This window comes from Triticum dicoccoides, chromosome 4B (genome assembly GCF_002162155.2).
Source record: "Triticum dicoccoides isolate Atlit2015 ecotype Zavitan chromosome 4B, WEW_v2.0, whole genome shotgun sequence".
Taxonomy (NCBI): domain Eukaryota; kingdom Viridiplantae; phylum Streptophyta; class Magnoliopsida; order Poales; family Poaceae; genus Triticum; species Triticum dicoccoides.
In genome coordinates, this window is record NC_041387.1 from 583,248,441 (window position 1) to 583,273,054 (window position 24,614).

Genomic DNA, 24,614 nt, shown 5'->3' on the forward strand with positions numbered 1-24,614 from the left:
TAATGATTCTATTTGGAGATAGGCGTATTAAATATGCAGAGACATTTAGTATGCAATGTTGAATAATAATATTAGTGATTTGTTACAGTAGAAAATGATAAGGGTTTTGCATTGGTTTATACTAACTTATCTCACGAGTTCTTGTTGAGTTTGGTGTGAATGAAGCTTTCGAGATTTAGGAAACCGAGATATAAAAGGAATTAAGGAGACACCAAAGCTCAGCTTGGGGTTGCCCAAGGCACCCCAAGATAATATTTCAAGAAGTCTCAAGCATCCAAGCTTGGGGATGCCCCGGTAGGCATCCCACCTTTCTTCTTCAACAATTACCGGTTAGTATCGGTTGAGCCTAAGTTTTTGCTTCTTCACTTGAGTCGTGCTATCCTTGCAATGCCATTTTATTTTGCTTTGCTTGCGGTTTGAATAAAATACCAAGATCTGAAATACTTAAATGAGAGAGAGTCTTCATATAGCTACATAATTATTTAACTACTCATTGATCTTCACTTATATCTTTTTGGAGTAGTTTGTCATTTACTCGTGTGCTTCACTTATATCCTATGAGTAAATGGTTGAATGAGTTGAATGTCATAAATCTGAAATTATATATGTTTCATATGCTTATCCCATGGGGAGTGATGACTTCACATATAAGAAGTAGAGGTTGTAAATTTATTGAAGGTTAGCAAGCATTGTATTGGTCATTTGAACAATTCATGAAAGAATATTGAAGGAAGAGAGACTTCACATATAAATATATTATCATGGACATCTTTTGTAATTGTGAGCACTCATTAAGTATGACATGATAAAGAGTTGATGTTGGACAAGGAAGACAACGTAATGGGTTATGTTTTCTCACATCTCAGTTAAAGTATATTGTCATGGATCATTCAAACATGTTGAGCTTGCCTTTCCCCCTCATGCTAGCCAAAATTCCTTGCACCAAGTAGAGATACTACTTGTGCTTCCAATATCCTTAAACCCAGTTTTTGCCACGAGTGTCCACCATACCTACCTATATGCAGTATTTACCTGCCGTTCCAAGTAAATTTGGATGTGCCAAACTCTAATCCTTCAAACAATAATCTGTTTTGTATGCCCGAATCGCTCATGTAGCGACTAGGGGATGTCAGTATCTTCCATGCTAGGTGGGTTATTCTCAAGATGAGTGGACTCCTCTCATCATTCACGAGAAAAATGGCTAGTAACCGGGATGCCCAGTCCCCTGATCAAAAAGATCAAAATCAAATAAAAAATAATTGCAAACAAAACTCCCCCAGGACTGTTGTTGGTATGGACGGCATCCCGTTGTTTCGGATGGCCGTGGAGTGTGATTGTTGGTGGAGGGGGAGTAAAACCTTTACCATTCTGTTTGGGAACCACCTATAATTTATGTAGTATGAAAGATATTGGGAACTCTTGGTTGTTATGTTGACAATTAGATCATACCTCTCAAAATTATTTATCTCTATTTCAAAATCGAGCTCTGGCACCTCTGCAAATCCCTGCTTCCCTCTGCGAAGGGCCCATCTTTTACTTTATGTCTTTTACTTTATGCAAGAGTCAAGGTGATCTTCACCTTTCCCTTTTTCATTTTATCCTTTGGCAAGCACCTCGTGTTGGAAAGATCCTGATATATATATCCAATTGGATGTAAGTTAGCATGAACTATTATTGTTGACATCACCCAAAGGTGAATACGTTGGGAGGCAACACTATAAGCCCCTATCTTTCTCAGTGTCCGATTAAAACTCGATAACCATAAGTATTGCGTGAGTGTTAGCAATTGTAGAAGACTATAAGATAGTTGAGTATGTGGAGTTTGCTAAATCAAAGCTCTGACATATAACCTTCCTGAAAATAAGATGAATTGCAATTGTTTGATGACTAAGAATGAAGTTTGCTAGTTTTCAAGAAAGTTTATGGTCTATGCTTTAACATGTGAATAGCTTGTTACTTGATCATGAAAAGTTTTATGAGATGAGCTACTGTTATGACATATAATGATGCTAGAAGAGGTGATTGAAATTAGCATTGATCAAACTTGTGCACCTACTAGCATTCACACTTCATAAATCCTTTCTTTTATCATTTACCTACTCGAGGACGCGTAGGAATTAAGCTTGGGGATGCTGATACGTCTCCAATGTATCTATAATTTATGAAGCATTCATGTTGTTATATTATCTGTTTTGAATGATTATGGGCTTTATTATACACTTTTATATTATTTTTGGGACTAACCTATTAACCGGAGGCCCAGCCCATATTGCTGTTTTGTTGCCTGTTTCAGTGTTTCGAAGAAAAGGAATATCAAACGGAGTCCAAACAGAATGAAACCTTTGGGAGCGTGATTTCTGGAACGAACGTGATTCAGGAGACTTGGAGTTCAAGTCAAGGAAGCTTCGAGGTGGCCAAGAGGGTTGGGGGCACCCCCCTACTGGGTGTGCCCCCTATCTCATGGGCCCCTCGAGCGTCCCCCGACCGACTTCTTTCGCCTCTATATCTCCATATACCCCGAAAACATCAAAGCGGAAGATAGATCGGGAGTTCTGCCGCCGCAAGCCTCTGTAGCCAACAAAAACCTCTCGGGAGCCCATTTCGGCACCCTGCCGGAGGGGGAACTGCTACGTCTTGAGCTAGCATTGGTTTTCCCCGAATAGGAGAGGGTGATGCATCAAAGTGTAGCGTAAGTATTTACCTCAGTTTTTGAGAACCAAGGTATCAATCCAGTAGGAGGCTCCTCAAAAGTCCCACGCACCTACACAAACAAACTGAGAACTCGCAACCAAAGCAATAAAGGGGTTGTCAATCCCTTCACGGCCACATGCGAAAGTGAGATCTAATAGAGATAGTATGATAATAAATATATTTTTGGTATTTTATGATATAGATGCAAGAAAGTAAAGATGCAAATAAACGTAGGTTGAAAGCAAATATGATAAGAGATAGACCCGAGGGCCATAGGTTTCACTAGAGGCTTCTCTCGAGAGCATAAGTATTACGGTAGGTGAACAAATTACTGTCAAGCAATTGATAGAAAAGCGAATAATTATGACGTTATCTAGGCATGATCATGTATATAGGCATCACATCCAAAACAAGTAGACCGACTCCTGCCTACATCTACTACTATTACTCCACACATCGACCGCTGTCCAGCATGCATCTAGAGTATTAAGTTCATAAGAACGGAGTAACACATTAAGCAAGATGATATGATGTAGAGGGATAAACTCATGCAATATGATATAAACCCCATCTTGTTATCTTCGATGGAAACAATACAATACGTGTCATGCAACCCTTTCTGTCATTGGGTAAGAACACCGCAAGATTGAACCCAAAGCTAAGCACTTCTCCCATTGCAAGAAAGATCAATCTAGTAGGCTAAACCAAACCGATAATACGAAGAGACTTGCAAAGATAACTCAATCATACATAAAAGAATTCAGAGAAGATTCAATTAATATCCATAGATAAATCTGAACATAAACCCATAATTCACCGGATCTTGACAAACACACCGCAAAAAGAGATTACATCGAATAGATCTCCACAAGAGAGGGGGAGATCATTGTATTGAGATCCAAAAAGAGAGAAGAAGCCATCTAGCTAATAACTATGGACCCGTAGGTCTGAGGTAAACTACTCACAACTCATAGGAGGGGCAAGGATGTTGATGTAGAGGCCCTCCATGGTCGATTCCCCCTCCGGCAGAACGCCAGCAAAGGCTCCAAGATGGGATCTCGCGGATACAGAAGGTTATGGTGGTGGAAATTGTGTTTCGTGGTGCCCCTAGATGTTTTTGGGGTCCGTAGGTATATATAGGAGGAAGAAGTACGTCGGTGGACGCCCGAGGGGCCCACGAGACAGGGGGCGTGCCCTACAGGGGGGCGCGCCCTCCTATCTCGTGGAGCCCTCGGAGCTTTCTTGACTTGCACTCCAAGCTCTCCGGATCAGATTTGTTCCAAAATTAACGCCCCCGAAGGTTTCATTCCCTTTGGAGTCCGTTTGATATTCCTTTTATTCGAAATACTAAAATAGGCAAAACAAACAGCAATACGGGCTGGGCCTCCGGTTAGTAGGTTAGTCCTAAAAATGATAATAATGTATAAAATAAAGCCCATAAGCATCCAAAACAGGTAATATTATAGCATGGAACAATCAAATATTATAGATACGTTGGAGACGTATCAAGCATCCCCAAGCTTAATTCCTGCTCGTCCTCGAGTAGGTAAATTCTCAATGTAATTTTGATGTGGAATTTTTGATGTGGAATGCTACCTAGCATAATTCTCAATGTAATTCTCAATGTAATTTTCAATGTAATTTTGATGTGGAATTTTTGATGTGGAATGCTACCTAGCACAAGAAAGAATTTTTGATGTGGAATGCTACCTAGCATAATTCTCAATGTAATTTTCTTTCATGTGGCATGAATGTTCAGATCCAAATAATACAAAATAAAAGTTCATATTGACATAAGAAATAGTAATACTTCAAGCATACTAAGCAAGTAATCATGTCTTCTCAAAATAGCATGGCCAAAAGAAAGTTATCCCTACAAAATCATATATTCTGGCTATGCTCTATCTTCATCACACAAAGTATTAATCATGCACAACCCCGATGACGAGCCAAGAAATTGTTTCATACTTTAATAATCTCAAACTTTTTCAACTTTCACGCAATACATGAGCGTGAGCCATGGACATAGCACTATATGTGGAATAGAATGGTAGTTGTGGAGAAGACGAAAAGGAGAAGATAGTCTCACATCAACTAGGCGTATCAACGGGCTATGGAGATGCCCATTAATAGCTATCAATGTGAGTGAGTAGGGATTGCCATACAACGGATGCACTAGAGCTATAAATATATGAAAGCTCAACAAAAGAAAACTAGTGGGGTGCATCCAACTTGCTTGCTCACGAAGACCTAGGGCATTTTTGAGGAAGCCCATCATTGGAATATACAAGCCAAGTTCTATAATGAAAAATTCCCACTAGTATATGAAAGTGACAACATATGAGACTCTCTATCATGAAGATCATGGTGCTATTTTGAAGCACAAGTGTGGAAAAAGAGATAATAACATTGTCCCTTCTCTCTTTTTCTCTCATTCTTTTTTTTCTCTTTTTTTTCTTCTTTTTGCAAAGTCCAAAGTCTCATCCCGACTTGTGGGGGAATCATAGTCTTCATCATTCTTTCCTCACTGGGACAATGCTCTAATAATGAAGATCATCACACTTTTTTGGATTTACAACTCAAAGCTAGAACAAGATATGACTCTATGTGAATGCCTCCGGCGGTATACCGGGATATGCAATGAATCAAGAGTGACATGTATGAAAATTATGGTGGTGGCTTTGCCACAAATACGATGTCAACTACATGATCATGCAAAGAGCAATATGACAATGATGGAACGTGTCATAATAAATGGAACGGTGGAAAGTTGCATGGCAATATATCTCAGAATGGCTATGGAAATGCCATAATAGGTAGGTATGGTGGCTGTTTTGAGGAAGGTATATGGTGGGTGTATGGTACCGGCGAAAGTTGCACGATACAAGAGAGGCTAGCAATAATGGAGGGGTGAAAGGGTGCGTATAATCCATGGACTCAACATTAATCAAAAAACTCATATACTTGTTGTAAAAATTTAGAAGTCATGAAAAACCAAAGCACTACGCGCATGCTCTTAGGGGGATAGATTGGTTGGAAAAGACCATCGCTCGTCCCTGACTGCCACTCATAAGGAAGACAATCAATAAGTAACATTGTGCTCCAACTTCATCACAAAGCGGTTCACCATACGTGCATGCTACGGGAATCACAAACTTCAACACAAGCATTCCTTAAAAACATAATCACCCAACTAGCATGACTTTAATATTACTACCTCCATATCTCGAAACAATTATCGAGTATCAAGTTGATCATAGCATCCCATTCACTTTCTATGATAGTTTTTATTATACCCAACTTGGATGCTCATCATTCTAGGACCAAATTTGTAACCATAGAAAATACCATGCTGTTCTAAAAGACTCTCAAAATAATATAAGTGAAGCATGAGAGACTAGCAATTTCTTCAAAATTAATCCACCACCATGCTCTAAAAGATATAAGTGAAGTACTAGAGCAAAAACTATCAAGCTCAAAAGATATAAGTGAAGCACATAGAGTATTCTAGCAAATTCTAATCAAATAGGCTTTTCCCAAAAGTTGTGTTACAGCAAGGATCATTGTGGTAAACTAACAAGCAAAGACCAATATAATACACGACGCTCCAAGCAAAACGCATATCATGTGGTGAATACAAATATAGCTCCAAGTAAGTTACCAATGAACGAAGACGAAAGAGGGGATGCCTTCCCGGGGCATCCCCAAGCTTAGGCTTTTGGATATTCTTGAATATCTTGGGGTGCCATGGGAATCCCCAAGCTTAGGCTCTTGCCACTCTTTATTCCATAGTCCATAAAAGCTTTACCCAAAACTTGAAAACTTCACAACACAAAACTCAACAGGAAACCTTATAAGCTCCGTTAGTGAAAGAAAAGAAAACCACCACATAAGGTACTGTAATAAACTCATTCTTTATTTGTTTTGGTGTTAAACATACTGTATTCCAACTTCCTTATGGTTTATAAACTAATTTATTAGCCATAGATACATTGAAATAAGCAAACAACACATGAAAAACAGAATCTGTCAAAAACAGAACAGTCTGTAGCAATCTGTAACTAACGCAAACTTCTGGAACTCCAAAATAGGACGTACTGTAAAATTTATTTATTGATCAGCATAAAAAATAATCAATGCAAAACCTATTTTCTGTGATTTATTGAATTTTTTTCTCGTGAGCGCAAAGTTTCTGTTTTTCAGCAGAATCAAATCAACCATCATCATAGTTTATCCTATAGGTTCTACTTGGCACAAACACTAAACAAAGGATAAAAACACATCTAAAAAGAAAGTAGAAACAAGATTTAACACTAAACAGGAACAAAAACAAAGAACATAAAGAAAATTGGGTTGCCTCCCAACTAGCGCTATCTTTTAACGCCCCTAGCTAGGCATAAAAGCAAACATAGATCTAACGAGTGCCATAATAATAAGATAGATCTTGAAAACTCATCTCATATTCTCTACGTTCGGCAGCAAGCTTTCTTCGAGGCAAGAAAAAGTAATCAAATGGGCTAAATTTGGTGGGACAAAGGTCCCCAAGATCAATCAAAGGAGGAATAGGTTCCTCCTTCGGCCCTTCATAGTGCACAACTATTTCATCACTAAAAGCATTCTTTTGGCAAAATTTTGTGAGCCTATACTCAAGAGAGTATCCTAGCTCCTTGTTTCGAAGAGCAAAATCATTATTAAGTTTGTTAATGCAATCAATCAAGACTTTTGTAGGAACCTTTTTTCTAAGGTTTTCATTAAAAGCGACATAGTCCGAAGATTGAAAACGTCTAAATTCCTCTTGATAATAAAGGATCGCTTCTATGGGAGGACGACCGGCGTCCACCCTATAGTGCGCAAAGATTTCTTTCGCCTCTCTTATTATAAATCTAAACTCATGAGCCAAAAAGATAGTAACAGCGCGCTTAACAGAAGAATGCTCAATATTAGAAAATTCTAGAAAAATTCTTTGTATGCAAGGATGCATATGCATAAATTATCTTTCAAGTTCAACTACAAGCATAGAGATAGCATCCGCAAGACTACTAGTTCTATGTAGAATAGAACAACCAATGGAAGGTAAATCACCGGCACAAGTAAAGAAATCTTGAATAACACCTTTTCCAATAATGTTACCACTGCCGATTCGAAACTTTTTAGTATGCAAGATAGGGGGTTGATCGGCCGGAGCCTCGGGATTTTCCATGTTATCATTATTGTCCATATCGATGATATCTCCCCAGTTTCAGACATAGCGGCAAACAAAAGCAAGGCGGGAAAAAGTGAGTGAAAAAGAGGGGAGAAGATTGGGAAAGAGAGGGCGAATAAAACGACAAGGGTGAAGTGGGGGAGAGGAAAATGAGAGGCAAATGGCAAATAATGTAAATGCGAGGGAGATGGGTTTGTGATAGGTACTTGGTATGTCTTGACTTGAGCGAAGACCTCCCCGGCAACGGCGCCAGAAATCCTTCTTGCTACGTCTTGAGCTAGCGTTGGTTTTCCCCGAAGAGGAGAGGGTGATGCATCAAAGTGTAGTGTAAGTATTTCCCTCAGTTTTTGAGAACCAAGGTATCAATCCAGTAGGAGGCTCCTCAAAAGTCCCACGCACCTACACAAACAAACTGAGAACTCGCAACCAATGCAATAAAGGGGTTGTCAATCCCTTCACGGCCACTTGCGAAAGTGAGATCTAATAGAGATAGTATGATAAGATAAATATATTTTTGGTATTTTATCTCGTGGAGCCCTCGGAGCTTTCTTGACTTGCACTCCAAGCTCCCCGGATAAGATTTGTTCCAAAAATAACGCTCCCGAAGGTTTCATTCCATTTGGACTCCATTTGATATTCCTTTTCTTCAAAATACCGAAATAGGCAAAAAAAATAGCAATACGGGCTGGGCCTCCGGTTAGTAGGTTAGTCCCAAAAATGATAATAATGTATAAAATAAAGCCCATAAGCATCCAAAACAGGTAATATAATAGCATGGAACAATAAAAAATTATAGATGAGACGTATCAGGAACCCATCACCGGTGGCCATCTTCATCATCCTGACGCTCTCCATGACGAGGAGGGAGTAGTTCACCCACGGGGCTGAGGGTATGTACCAGTAGCTATGTGTTTGATCTCTCTCTCTCATGTTCTCTCTATGGCACGATCTTGATGTATCGCGAGCTTTGCTATTATAGTTGGATCTTATGATGTTTCTCCCCCTCTACTCTCTTGTAATGGATTGAGTTTTCCTTTTGGAGTTATATTATCGGATTGAGTCTTTAAGGATTTGAGAACACTTGATGTATGTCTTGCCGTGCTTATCTGTGGTGACAATGGGATATTCACGTGATTCACTTGATGTATGTTTCGATGATCAACTTGAGGGTTCAGTGACCTTGTGAACTTATGCATAGGGGTTGGCACACATTTTCGTCTTGACTCTCCGGTAGAAACTTTGGGGCACTCTTTGAAGTACTTTGTGTTGGTTGAATAGATGAATCTGAGATTGTGTGATGCATATCGTATAATCATGCCCATGGATACTTGAGGTGACAATGGAGTATCTAGGTGATATTAGGGTTTTGGTTGATTTGTATCTTAAGGTGTTATTCTACTATGAACTCTATGATAGATTGAACGTAAAGAATAGCTTCATGTTATTTTACTACGGACTCTTGAATAGATAGAGAAAAAAAGGATAACTTTGAGGTGGTTTCGTACCCTACCATAATCTCTTCATTTGTTCTCCGCTATTAGCTGCTTTGGAGTGACTGTTTGTTGCATGTTGAGGGATAGTTATATGATCGAATTATGTTATTATTGTTGAGAGAACTTGCACTAGTGAAAGTATGAACCTTAGGCCTTGTTTCCTAGCATTGCAATACCGTTTACGCTCACCTTTATCATTAGTTACCTTGCTGTTTTTATAATTTCAGATTACAAATACCTTTATCTACCATCCATATTGCACTTGTATCACCATCTCTTCGCCGAACTAGTGCTCCTATACAATTGACCATTGTATTGGGTGTGTTGGGGACACAAGAGACTCTTTGTTATTTGGTTGCAGGGTTGCTTGAGAGAGACCATCTTCATCCTACGCCTCCCACAGATTGATAAACCTTAGGTCATCCACTTGAGGGAAATTTGCTACTGTCCTACAAACCTCTGCACTTGGAGGCCCAACAACGTCTACAAGAATAAGGTTGTGTAAGTGGAGGCCATGTCCTCGATCGGGCGGGTCAGGTCCTACCCTTGAGCAGTTGTTAAATGAACCTTGACCGAAGCACGACATTGAAGAAAAGCCAGCTACTCACCTGTGGAAGGATTGCACTATCATGGAGGCCTTCAAAAATTCCAACATATTCAATGGTAATAACGGGTCGGGCGGTGGTTCAGGAGGCGGTGGCTTTCATGGCCCGAACAATGGAGGTGGCGGTTCTGGTTTCGGCTTTCAGGGCTACCAGAACAATCAAGGCAATTTCAATCAGGGTGGTCAAGGCGGCTACAATCAACATTCTGGCCAGGGGGTCAGCGGCAGCAGCAGCAGTCTGCCTATCAGAGTAATCCAAAGCAATTCAACTGTGGACAGTATCATGTTTTCACCACAAGTTTATGTAAGCGGGATCATAAGCTTCACAAGAGGGCAGTGCACACCATTGAGCCGGCAGTTCCTCGATACTTGCGATGGTCTGAGTAGGCCATTACATGGAGTTGGGAGGATCACCCACCCCGGGTTGACAATCCGGGTCACTTGGCTTTGGTGGTAGAACCCCAAGTTGGGGGGTACAAGTTCACTAAGGTACTCATGGATGGAGGCAGCAGCATCAATATCCTTTATTATGAGACCTTCCGTCGTATGGGGTTAACAGATAAAAATCTTAAGCAGTCCAATATTGTTTTTCACGGCGTAGTTCCTGGTAAGTCGGCATACCTAGTGGGCAAGATCGAACTGGAAGTAGCCTTCGGAGATGAGTATGATTCCAGGGCCGAGAAACTAACTTTTGAGGTGGTCAGGATCAAGAGCCCGTATGATGCTCTGTTTGGGCGACCGGCTTATGCCAAGTTTATGGCGCGACCATGTTATGTTTATCTGCAGCTGAAGATGCCGGATCATAAATGAACAATTGTGGTTCATGGTAGTTGAAAGGTAGCTCTGGAGTGCGACGAAGGCGACACGACTTATGCTGAGTCAGTTTGTGCTGCAGAAGAGTTAAAATATTATAAAGACAATGTTGACCCGGCAGATATGACATCTTTGAAGAAGCCCACCACAGAGCGTGGACCCGAGATGAAGTTTAAATCAGCTGAGGACACCAAGATGGTTGACTTTGTTCCCGGCGATTCATCTAAACAGTTCAACATCAGTGCAAATCTGGATCCCAAATAGGAAAGCGCGCTCATCGAGTTCATCCGTGAGAATCGGCACATCTTCGCATGGAAACCTTCTGACATGCCAGGTGTACCGAGAGAACTCGCTGAGCACACTCTCAATATTGATCCTAAGTATAAGCCGGTCAAGCGGTTTCTTCGGCGGTTTAATGAGGAGAGGCGTAAGGCCATTGGTTAGGAGGTGGCCCGGCTCTTGGCAGCCCGATTCATCATTGAGGTATTTCATCCTGAATAGTTGGCTAACCAGGTGCTAGTGCTCAAGAAGAACAGCACTTGGTGTATGTGCGTGGATTACACAGATTTTAATAAGGCTTGTCCGGCTGATCCCTTTGCTCTCCCGCGTATTGATCAAATCATTGATGCTACGGAGGGATGTAAGCGTCTAAGTTTTTTGGATGCTTATTCTGGATATCATCAGATCAAGATGGCGGTTAAGAACCAGGGGAAGACGGTGTTCATTACTCCCTTTGGAGACTTTTGCTATGTTTCTATGCCTTTTGGGCTCAAGAGTGCCCAGGCGACTTATCAGTGTTGCGTGCAGAATTGCCTTCATACTCAGATTGGCCGCAATGTGCATGCTTATGTGGATGATATTGTGGTGAAATCCAGAGAAAAGGAAACACTGATAGATGATCTCAAGGAGACCTTTGATAACCTCCGGGTCTACAATATGATGCTTAACCTGGCAAAGTGTGTCTTTGGTGTGCCAGCAGGCAAACTCTTGGGGTTTCTGGTTTCTAACAGAGGCATTGAGGCTAACCAAGAGAAGATTAACGCTATCACCTCTTTGGCAAAACTCAAGTGCATCAATGATGTTCAGCGTTTGGCGGGTCGTATTGCTGCTTTAAGCCGGTTCATAAGCCGGTTAGGTGAGAAGGCCATATCACTCTATAAGATGTTGAAGAAAACAGATGACTTTGTGTGGAGTGACGCTACTAACATTGCCTTTGAGGATTTGAAGAGGCAATTGGCTGAGCCGCCGGTCCTTACTGCTCCCATTGATAAGGAGCCATTGTTGTTATATGTGGCTGCTAATGCACGTGCTGTCAGTGTGGCCATTGTGGTGGAGCGTAAGGAGTCTGGTAAGGAATATCCGGTTCAACGGCCGGTTTGTTACATCAGTGAAGTGCTTATTGAGTCCAAACAGAGGTATCCACATTGGCAGAAGCTTGTTTATGGGGTGTTCATGGCCAGCCGGAAGCTTAAGCAGTATTTGCTGGGTCATCCCATCACTGTGGTCAGTTCTGCTCCTTTGGGGGATATCATCCAGAACAGAGAGGCCACAGGACGAGTCGCCAAGTGGGCCATTGAGCTTGGGCCTCACAGTTTAAAATATGTGCCTCGTACTGCTATCAAATCTCAAGCACTGGTGGATTTCATCAATGATTGGATAGAGTTACATGCGCCTGAAGCGAAGCCAGATAACACATATTGGACAATTCACTTCGATGGATCCAGGCAATTGGAAGGCTCGGGGGCTGGAGTTGTTTTGGCTTCCCCTCGAGGTGACAAATTTTGTTATGTGCTGAGGTTGATGTTTCCCTGTACTAACAATGCAGCTGAGTATGAGGCCTTGCTCCATGGTCTTCGGATGGCTAAAGAGATGAATTTAAGCCGGGTAAGGTGCTTTGGTGACTCAGATTTGGTAGCTCAACAAGTCTTAGGCAAGTGGGATTTCAAGGATCCTCTTATGGTGGCTTATCGCCGTGAAGTTGATGTTGTGGCCGGACACTTCAAGGGTTATCCGGTGGAACACAGAGATGGCAGGAAGAATGAGGCGGCCGATGCTTTAAGGATCTCAGCGTAAACCGGTACCCCCGAATACCTTTTTGGATGTTTTGCATAATCCTTCTGTCAAGTTACCTACAGAGGAAGACTTGGCTGTGCCGGACCCAGAGGCACAGTTGGTGGCGGCTCTTCACGTCATCCCAGATTGGACAGTGCCATACTTGGCTTATATGACCCGGGGAGAATTGCCTGAGGATGAAACCTTGGCTAGACAGATAACCCGGCGGTCTAAGTCAATGATGATTGCCAATGGCGAGTTACATCATCGCAGTGTCACTGGGCGTTTCAACAGTGTGTATCTCCTGAAGAAGGACAAGAGATTCTTCGTGATATTCATGAAGGATATTGCGGCCATCACGCTGGTTCAAAGTCTCTTGTGGCCAAAGCGTTCCGTCATGGATTTTATTGGCTAATAGCTCATGCTGATGCAGAAGATCTAGTTAGTAAATGTGACGGGTGTCAGAAATTTTCGAGGTGAGCTCATGTGCCAGCTCAAGAATTGAGGATGATACCAATTACTTGGTCGTTTGCTGTGGGGGGGCTTGACATGGTTGGGCCTTTCAAAAGATCCAAGGACAAAAAGACTCACCTTTTGGTGGCGGTGGATAAATTTACGAAGTGGGTGGAAGCAGAGCCGGTCAGTAAATGTGACGCGGCGACAGCGGTTCAATTCATGAAGAAGGCAATTTTCCGTTTTGGTTTCCCCCATAGCATCATAACTGATAATGGCACTAACTTGTCGAAGGGGGCTATGGAGGAGTTCTATCAACGTGAGCATATCCAGCTTGATGTCTCATTAGTGGCTCACCCCTAATCCAATGGTCAAGCAGAAAGAGCCAATCAGGAGATTTTGAAGGGTATAAAGACCGGGCTTTTAGTTCCTTTGCAACGAACGCCAGGTTGTTGGGTGGAGGAGTTACCATTAGTGTTATGGAGCATCAATACTACCCCCAACAGATCTATGGGTTATACCCCTTTATTCATGGTTTATGGAGCAGAGGCGGTTCTTCCTAGTGACATCCGCCATCACTCGCTCCGAGTGGCGGCTTATGTGGAGCTAACAATGAGCAAGCACGTCGGGAGGCACTTGACCTATTGGATGAAAAGCGTGACTTGGCAGCAGCCCGCTCGGCAATTTACCAACAGGACCTGCGGCGTTATCACAGCCGCCGGGTTAAATCCAGAACCTTTCAAGAAGGAGACTTGGTGCTCCGGCTCATCGAAGACCAGACTGATGCACACAAGTTATCCCCACCTTGGGAAGGGACCTTTGTGGTCAGCAAGAATTTAAATAACGGGTCATACTACCTTATCAATATTCGAGAGCACAAAGACTCACGTAAGTCGGAGGAGGAGACCCGGCGGCCATGGAATATAGCTCATCTTTGTCCTTACTACACTTGAGCCACCGGCTCTCATGATGTACATATCTTGGTGATGTATATATTATAAGTAATAAAGCAGGACCTCTGTCCTTTTCATCCCCAAAGATCATATGTCTTCACTGTCATTACTTGAAAAAGACCATTGGGGGCTGATCGTATTCGAATATAGCTTAACCCCTTTGCCACAGCTTCCTGATCATATTCGAATCATAGCTGTTCAAACAAACTTGATCACTTGGGGGCTGGGTCATATTCAAATCATAGCTTAACCCCTTTTTGGTCCGACTCAGATCGTATTTGAATCAGAGTCGTTAAATATTCTTAAGGTCACTTGGGGGCTTCCTGTTCAAACATAGGTCGTATTCGAACCAAAGAGAACATAGCTGTCGGTGCCCACTTGATTGGTGCAATGCCAAAACCCACTTGGGGGATTCTTGATCATATTTGAATCATAGCTTAACCTCTCTTGGGTCCAACCCAGATCGTATTCGAATAAGAGTCGTTAAATATTCTTAAGGTCATTTGGGGGCTTCCTGTTCAAACATAGGTCATATTCGAACCAAAGAGAACATAGTTGTCGGTACCCTCTTGATCGGCGCAATGCCAAAGCCACTTGGGGCTACATGGTCGTATTCGGACCCTAGCTTAACCCCTTTGGGACGGTTTACTGATCGTATTCGAATCAGAAGCCTTAAGTGTGTCTTTCTATTCTTTTTGCTTAAGTCTTTTTTTGAAAGCACTCTTTGGATTTGTCTTGTGACCTTTTTTGTGTCCATGATTTAAGACGTATAAGATTTTTGATTGAGCCGGCTTAACTTTGTGCAATCAGTTGCCTGACGTGTGACAAATTCCAAGAGAAGGTCATGGTTTATAAACTGAGTCATCACCCTGACTGTCCAGGTCATTTAAATCGGCAGTAAAAATTTGATATCTCAGGTATGATGTGATCACAGTTATATTACAAGTTCTGATAAGAATTGTTTATAACTTATATTTCACATTTATAAATATGTTGGGTAATTATGACCTGCCCTGCGGTGAGGCGCCGCTGGGTCGTCTCTGTGATCTACCTCTCTGTGCAGGACTGATTACATGATTTCTTATGCACAAAGGAAATAGAAATGCATAAGACGAAGTAAATATGTGATGGCGATTTAAATAGTGTTAAGGCACCAAAACATGCACGAAGGCACGGCACAACAAAGTCATTTCTACTCCTATTACATGACTCCCCGAGACAAAATGATTAAGCATTGTTTTTTTAGCAAGGCTACAAACATGAGCCGCCCAACAGATTAGTTCTCATGGTTGCCTGAAGCTTCTGGATCAACCCTTTCCACTTCTTCGTCCTACTCCTGGGCCTGGAGGTTGATGATGACCAGTCAATGCCACTCAAAGCTTTAAATTCAGCTTCGTCATCAACTAGCCCGGCCGGATCAATCTCAGGAGCAAAGGTATGCTTACGAGTTGGTGGAATCATGCTTGTCAGGGTATATTGTGGTGTTGGGATTCTCCGGTTCTCTGCATCGTAACCTGCCTGGTACTTGGAGAGGTCCGCTTCTTCAGCAATTACGGTGGCCACAGGGCATATTGCCTTCACACAGGTAGCAAAATCTTCTTGTTCAAAGGGCACACCATCTTCTTTGAGGCTCGGATACCCAATGGCAATGTCAGCCGGGTCTAGTTCCAGAAGCCAAGCCTTGGCCCGGCTCAACGCGGCTACAACACCGGATCTCGCAAATGCCCACTTCATTCAGTAATCCGTTGGGGCAACACAGAAAGCTTCCTTAGCACATCCGCCAAAAGTGTAGGAACTTCATTGGACAGAGGCACAATGGCTAAGGTGCGCTGAGACCCGGTGTAGACTTGCTCCACCAGTGTATAAACCGCCTTCAGCTTTATCAAAGACTCCCGGTTCGGATTTGAGCTCATGGGGCCTCCATAGCAATGTCAGGAGCGTTAAGAAACATATTTATATGATCATTGAAAAGTATAGTCGTTCTAACTTGCAGGGTGACTTACCAAAGATTGCGGTAACCATCTGGGTCACATGGTGTTTCAAGCCAGACAGTTCATTGTTGCCTTTTCAAGAGTCGCCTCTGAATTGATAGCTCGTTGGGTTAAGGCATTCTTTTCATCAGCCCAGGTTTTTCTCTCCGCCTCAAAGTCGGCCTTCAGCTTCTCTTGTTCAGATACACTGAATTCAAACTTGGAGTTGGCCCTTTGGGTTTCTATTTCTTGTGCTTGCAGACGGTTCTTTAAATCAGCAATTTCTGTTTGCAATTGACTGGTGGTAACCTACATAAATACCGGATCAAAGTCATGATTATTAGCATATTATATTTAAGTCCCAAGCACCTTGCAAGCAAGACTACTTGGCACTTGGGGGCTAATGTCTACCGCGGAAGTCAACGGCGGCTCATAAGATTGGCGTTTCACAAGATTAAAGTCCTAAGCACTTTGCAAGCAAGACTACTTGGCACTTGGGGGCTAATGCATATTGCAGTTCAAACTATGCAGCTAATATGTTCTACACAAGTATGTGCAGGACCGGCTCATTCATTTTGATTAAACCGGCCCTTGGGGGCTACGAGTTAAGTCGGATTTTTACAAGTTTTAATTCTTAAAGCATTGTTGATAATTGTTTGATGTTTTCCTAAGTCTACAACATATTCTTCATAAGCAATAGACTTGGGGGAGAGAGGAGGTCATACCTCAAACTTATGGTGCATCTGCTTCATGTCAGTTTCAATGTCGCGGCTACTGTGCACTTGGCTGAGATAGCCAGATAAAATTTCTCCGACACTCATGTGAGAATAATCCGTAAGGTCGAACCTAACCTTATGGTGTTCCAGGAGTTCATCTTTGGCAGTGCATTTGGCAAACACAGTAGGCCTTCCCGGCTCAGTGTAATTGGTCTTAGTAACCTCAACTTCAGCTTCTTGAGGATCATTTGTCTTGGCAGGGCTTGAGACTTCAGGATTTTCAGAGCCATCAAGAGTGTGCTCGGCAGGTGGGTCAGCGGCTGATGTTGGCGGTTCATGCATTGGTTTAGGCTACAGCTCAGTAGTAGAAGTCTCCGGTATAACCGTCTGAAGTACCGGCTCTTTGAGAGTTGGCTCCTCAATCGGTTTATCCTTCCTGGCCTTCTTACTAACCTTTGCTTTGCCCCTACATAAGATCAAAAGGTCAGTATAAGCATAAAAAATTCAAGGTACAAGATAGTTAAAATCATCATTACCCTGGAACGGTCTTGAAAGCCGGCAGATTCGATTGAATAGAGTCGTTGGAAGAAGGAGAGGTTTCCTTGTAATTCGAGTCAGAAGGATTTAGTGGCTGACGAGTGAGACCCGCCAAAGGATAAGAGGAATCTAAGATGGAGATGACCTCATTCCGGCGTTTCCGTGGTGTATTAGGTAGACAGGAGGAAAGTTCCGCGTCTTTTGTAGTCTGGGTCTGCCTCCGGTTCTTGTGGATCTGTCGCTTCAAAAGAAATTGAGGATCTTGATAAGCTAAGGGATGTGAAAATCTTACTTTTCGGGTTACTTGGCGGAGTTTTTGATGTGGCAAAGGCTCTGAGTCGGAAGAAATAATAGTTACCTCTTCTTCCAGCCCGTGGCTCGTGCCCGTGTCATCCTGATCATAATCAGTATCAATAAGGTGATTAAAAAATGAGCCAAGGGAGTCAAGGGCTACCTCCAACTCAGAAGAATCATCTAGCTGAAGCTTTTTAGAAGCACTGGGTTTCTTTCCGCATTTCTTTGTGCGGCTCTCCTGGCGGCTCTCTTGTCCTTCCTGTCCCTTTTTGCGACTTCATGGTCATATTTAACCTTCCAAAACTTGTCATCAGCCTGTGAAAATCAGCACAAGTTTGAGTACAGGTAAACGCATCAATATTGGAGATAATTTGTTTGGCTTGGCGACTTACCTTTGGAGCCGGATTAGTTTTTCAGAAAGGGCGTAAGCCCTCCTTGCCGCAGTCTATTAAACTTTCATTCAGAAGACACTTGGTCATATCATTGATGACATGATCAGGCAGATCGTCAGGGCTATGTCACTGAGGGTCATCTTTCTTGCCTGAGTAATTGCACAATAGACTGGGCCGGTGGCTTAACGGAATGATCCGCCAGGCATGCTAGACCTGGACCAAATCAATACCATTGAGTCCATTCCCTAGAAGAGCCTTGATTTTGGCCAAGGTGGGGGCGAGTGTTTTGCGTTCGGTGGGTGTTATTTTCTTGGGCAGTGGATGATTGGAGTCCAGACACAGGGCGCAAAAACCGGGCAGAGGATTCTCATCAGCCGGGGAGGTGTCTTGGGAATAAAACCATGTTTGATTCCAATCCTTTGGATGGCTCGGTGGGTTGGCATAAGGAAAATGACGTCTCTTCGATGTTGGATTGAGACGCTGCCGAGTTCCAAGCTCTGTCCGCTGGCACATTCATTCTGGTGGTTTAAATAAAATAACTCTTTGAAGAGTAACAGGTTGGGTTCTTCTTCAAGCTACACCTCGCTGAACACTCGAAAATTGCAGATATTAGACACAGAATTGGGTCCAATGTCTTGAGGGCGGAGATCGAAGAAATGCAGGACGTCTCTAAAAAATTTAGAGTCGGGTGGTGAGAAACCCCGGTTCATATGATCTGAGAAAACAATCAACTCCCCTTCTTTGGGTTGAGGTCTCTCTTCTGTCAGGTCAGAAGCACAATAATACATGACATCCCTGTTCGGTAGGTAACCAACTTTCACAAAGTCTTGGAGAGTCTGCTCGGTGACGATGGATGGAACCCAGTTGCATGAGGTGTTTGTTTTAGGTGCCATGACGATGAAAGCCTAAGAAAAGATAAAATTTCCGGTTCAAATTTAAGCCAGAGGAAATGTCAATATTCAAGATGGCGGCTTATCTAGGGGCCTAATGGTATGAGGATAATTATGACAGATTCTTTAAGTCTCCGCAAGCATCATTGACAGTTCAATTATATAAGCCGCCATGGGCGGTCAAGATTATCAACTAAGGCGTTATCTTTTAAGCTGGTGATGAGAGTCGCCATGGATAGGGGAATCTAACAAATACAGATTTTTGCCTAAGTGTGGCACAAACAAGTTTCACAAAGTGCAGTTGTTATTTTGGATCAAGCAGTTGTTCAAAAAAGAAAATATTTTAAACCTAAAAATAGAGTACAGAGGAGTTCATGTGTTCTAATGAAGATTTCTTTGCAAAGGGATCTGCTAGTGCCAAAAATGGATGCGAAACAACAACTGCATGAGTTCTATAATGTTGCTGGATCAAACAAGGATGAAGAACTATGAAGAAAATAAGATGAACTATGAAGTGCACAGAGGAACTCGCAAACCCTAGCATGGATCTAAGATACAGAAAGGGGAAAACTTACAGCGGCAGGTATGTTGCGGAGGAGCGCAAGCGTTCTCTGGATGGATTCAGGTCGATGCAACGACCAAGGTCGACGGAGACGGGATGTGTTGCGGCGGTGGCGGAGCTCGAGCGACAGTTGGGGTACGAGAGGAAGAAGAAGATGCGGAAAGGGGAAGAATGATGACAGACCAGGTCAGGTCTATTTATAAGGAAAACTGAGGACTGGGCGCGAAAAACGAGGAGGCCAAAGACATAAGTTATCCAAGTACAAGGACGCCTCGATTTTCGGGATGATCTTTAAGATGAGGATCCGTTGAGATATATTGGATAAAGCATAAATTGATGATAGATGACGTCACGATGGGTTACCCAAAATCCGAAGGATGACGTCACGGCGGGTTAAAGTTATCACACAAAGTAGGGAGCGCAAGATTTTTTCTTAAGTGTTGAGGATTGACATGAACCAGTTCAAATCAATCTGGGGCCAAATGTTGGGGATATAACTATTAGGCATGACCCGCCCAGGAGGGGCCGGGTCACACATACGAGGAAGCCCACGAAGACACTTGAAGATGACGGCTCACTTAAGGGCCAAAGCCCAGAGGCGATTTAAGGCCTGTAGAGATAAACCGCCATGTATGCATAACTTGTATTGTAAGAAAGGAATAGAGAGAGACCGAGCCGGACGTTGTTTATGAACCGGTCGGGACTCTGTGAGCCGGCGGGCATAGACCTCTATATATAAAGGGACGACCCGGCGGCGGTTCAGGGCAAGTAACATCAGATCGAGAACTAGGTCAAGCGGATTCACTCCCTGGTTAGCGATTCATAAGCAATCCCACCCAAAACTGGATCGTAGGCTTTTACCTTCACCACAAGGGGCCGAACCAGTATAAACCTCATGTCCTTTGTCCCGTTTAACCCCTTTAAGCTTCCTAGTTGCGATGGCTCCACGACTATGTCCTTACGTTAGGAAATCTGACGTGACAATTCCGCGACAGGAATGTTGCGGTGTACTTGACTGAACCTCTGGAGGTACTTGCACAAGCTCTCCCCTCCTTTTTGTAAAAGGGCCTACAGGTCACTGGTTGTCCAAGTTCTTGATGACCGCCCATTGTCGGTGTACAAAAGTAGGAGCCCGACTTTTGACCCCTTTACTTGTGCACGGGCAGTCGGAGCCACCTGCCACGACCATGCATAACGGGGCAGGAGAGGGAAGCCGGAGAGAAGCTGAAGGCGCAAGACAAACAAACAAAGCAACGACAAGGACCAAGGCCATGAAGATCGGATGGACGAAGCAGGTTTCCCTGGCAAGGACCCTTGCCGGGGCAGCCTCAGCGGCCCCGGCAAGACCCTTGCCGGGGCAGCTCGCCCACACCAACTGAGCGAGCCACCATCGAGCCCACCACCGCTAAACAAACACATTGGGACAAGGCTTGGGAGGCTCCTCCGTGGTGGCATGCAGATCTTTGTGAAGACAAAGAATATTCAAGACCAGATGAGGATTGGAAGGCAACAATCCTCGGCAGGGTTCTTGCCGGGGAAGCCCACAAAACCCCCGACAAGGTCCTTGCCAGGGACGACGGTGTGCTGCGGCGAGACCCTTGCCGGGCCACCCGGCAAGGCCCCCTCACCAAGGGCGCCAGCTGGGCCACTGCCAGGCCCACGCCAGCCAAGTCTCCGCCGCTGTTCGCATGCATCTGCCGACCCAACCAGCTGGGCAGGCACCTGTGTGGCAGCATGCAGCCCTTCATGGAGGCTCCACCACCACGCCACCTTAGCTGCCTGCCTGTCTACATGTCACCGCACGCATCGCTGCCCAGGGCGCGTGTCAAAGCAAGGAGGAGCAGCGACGGACGGGACGGGCCTCGCTCCCGTCCCCGATAAAGTGAAGGGACACCTAAGCCTCGCATTAAATACACCTTGTCCTGCAATACCAGCGATAAGCTCGCAACACTGTAGCACTTTCCACCTCTTGTGTGCCACTGTGGCAGCCCCTTTCGCGTATAAAAGGAGGCCCGTGGCACACTGAAGAGGGATTCGGCTCTTTCGAACCTGGCAGCACCCAGAGCTAGTTCAAGAGATCAAGAACACTAAATACATCCACCAAAGGAGGATCGTAGGGTTTTACACATCTTTGCGGCCCGAACCTAGGTAAATCCCCCTTTGTGTTATCTACTAGTCCTGCTCTTCTCATGATCCCGTGCCCCGCAACCGTAGTAGGGATTCTTGTGATCCCATAGGTGTCGTTTCTCACCGACATCTTTGGCGCGCCAGGTAGGGGGTGCAAAATTGTGAGAATCTGGTCTAGTAGTTGGCCCAGCAGTTCATCATCGCCATGGCTCCTAAGAAGAAGACGACCACGGCGATTGGCTCATCTGGGACCGGACTGCCATCACCGGTGCGGGCCAGTAGTGGGCTAGTCACGGAGAGAACCCCTGGCGTGGCCCGCGAACACCCACACCGCCCTGGAAGTCCAGGCCCGGCGGGCGGTGTCTTTTGTACGACGGGCGATGAGCCGCGCGGCGCCGGCCCCAGAGACAGAGTCGGGCCCCCCGTAGGCGGCGCGGGGCCCTCTAGGGGCATCGTCGTGTTGCCAACCGACGACGCGGCGACCTCCAAGACACCAACGCCGATGTCCATGGCGTGCTCTTCTTAGATCGTACGCGATGAGCAGCGCCGCCCTGCTGGTGACCCAGGGCGCCGCCCTGGGAAGAGCACCATGCGCCCTTCGCAGGATGAGGGAGGCCAGCGTGCGCGCCGAGGCACCGACGAGGGTGGCGGACGACTGCGGAGCCGTGGTGAGGCTCCTTCTAACGTGGTTCGAAGTCGAAGCGCATCACGGTCCACCCAACTCTCGCCGCTGCCCATGCTAGCAGAAGCCCTAGAACGCGCGCAACTGCTCCTCGACTTCCCCCCATTAAGGAGAAGTTTGACGAATGGAGGGCCACCGTCCGGAGCCTCGTCGGCATTGCCAACAACGATGAGTTGTGCCTGGCGGGACCTGTAGGCCGTCGCTCCGTCAAGCCACCGCGTGCCAGCGGAGGCCGAGCCGGAGGTGATGCGACCATGGTGCATTCCCCTCTTCCATCCCGGCCACCCCGAGCATCGGTCCATCGCGATGATGCTCCTGATGATATCTCCATCACGTTGTCCGACCCGCGAACCAACCGTGATCAACGCCAAGTTCTTTGGGAGCGGGTTCATGAGGACGCTCCAACCACCATCAAGCAGCAACGTGACGTGCGCCACTAGTCAGACAGGTGGGCGGGGCCCGCTACGGACCACCCAGCGTCGGGAGGCTACAGTGGCCTACCCTACAAGGTGGGTTGTCCGGCCTTCACCCGTGAGCTGCGGCAGTTCCAGTGGCCCCCCACCGCATGTTCAAGCCCGACGTTGGCGAGAAGTACAACGGCAAGACTCACCCGTCAGAGTTCCTCAGCATCTACACCATCGCGATGCAAGCTGCTGGGGCCTGCGACGATAAGGTGCTTGCCAACTACTTCCCGTTGGCGCTCAAGCCTAATGTTATGTCATGGTTAATGCACTTGCCGATGGACTCCATCTCTTCTTGGGCGGATCTGTGCCAGGAGTTTGTTGGCGCCTTTACCGGAGGTCACCAAGCTCATGGCCAGGCGAGTGATTTACACATCATCCCCCGTAAGGAAGGAGAAAACTTGGGCAAGTACATCCAGAGGTTCAGCCGGGTGCAGTACAACATCCCCGATGTTCATCCCGCCATTGTGATCAGTGCGTTCCACCAGAATGTGTGCAACCGCAAGATGCGCGAGGAGCTGGCGATGAACAAGGTCAAGGATGTGGCCGAGCTTTATGTTTTGGCCGATCGATGCGCTCACGCTGAAGAGGGAAGGAAGTACCCGGCGAAGATGCCGGCGCGGAAACCGGCTCCACTGGCGATACCGCCACCCCGACAAAGAAGGGCGGGCGCCATAACAGGAAACGCAAGGGCAAGGCCGTGCTTGTCGTCGAGGGATCCGACGACACTGGCGCCACCAAGAAGACCAAGGCGAGCGACCCCGGCAAGGAGGTTGCCGGGTGTGTCGCTTGCCGGGCCTTGGAGGCTGCCGACAAGCCAGGAGGCTCCGACAAGCAGTATTGCAAGATCCACCGCACCAAGGTCCATGACCTCCAAAACTGCCGGCAAGTAGAGCTGCTCGCTGAGAAACAGAAGGCCGAGTATGAGCGGCGGGACAAGGAGCCAAGATGGTGCCGAAGGGTCCGGCAAGAAACATGGCGGTCAAGGAGGCCGCCGCGGCAAAGATAATCAGCAGGAGGGGCCCGCCCGGGGCCGCGACAAGGAGCAGGAAGACGAGGATCATGACGGGGACGACGAGTACGACGACCACGAGTTCCAGAAAGCCACAGAGGCCATGTGCGGTGATGGTGGCGCCTCGCTGCATACATCCCACCGCCGGCTCAAGCAGTGGGCGCGTGAGATCACAGCGGTGGAGCCATCGGTCGACGCAAGGAAGCCGCTGAAGTGGTCCAGCACACCCATCATCTTCGACACTGAGGACCACCCTGACCGCACTACTTCGGTCGGGTGCTTGCCGTTGTTGGTTTCACCAACGATCCGCAACCTCAAGGTGGCAAAGATGTTGGTTGACGGCAGGGCCGGCCTAAACTTGATCTCACCTGTTGTGGTCAAGAGGCTGCAGATCCCTGATGAAGACCTCGAGGAGACGGGCATGTTCCAAGGGGTTAAACCGAGGAGGAGCCAGCCAAAGGGAAAGGTCACGCTGCCCATGACCTTCGGAGGCGAACTGAACCACAAGACGGAGAGAATTGTTTTCGATGTAGCCAAGATCCCCTTGCCTTACAATGGGATCCTCGGCCACCCGTCACTAGCCAAGTTCATGGCGTCTTTACACTATGCCTACAACATGCTGCAGATGCCCGGGCCGATGAACATCATCACCGTCCCCTCCGACAAGAAAGATGCATTGATTTGCGCCAACCAACTCTACCGGGAGGCA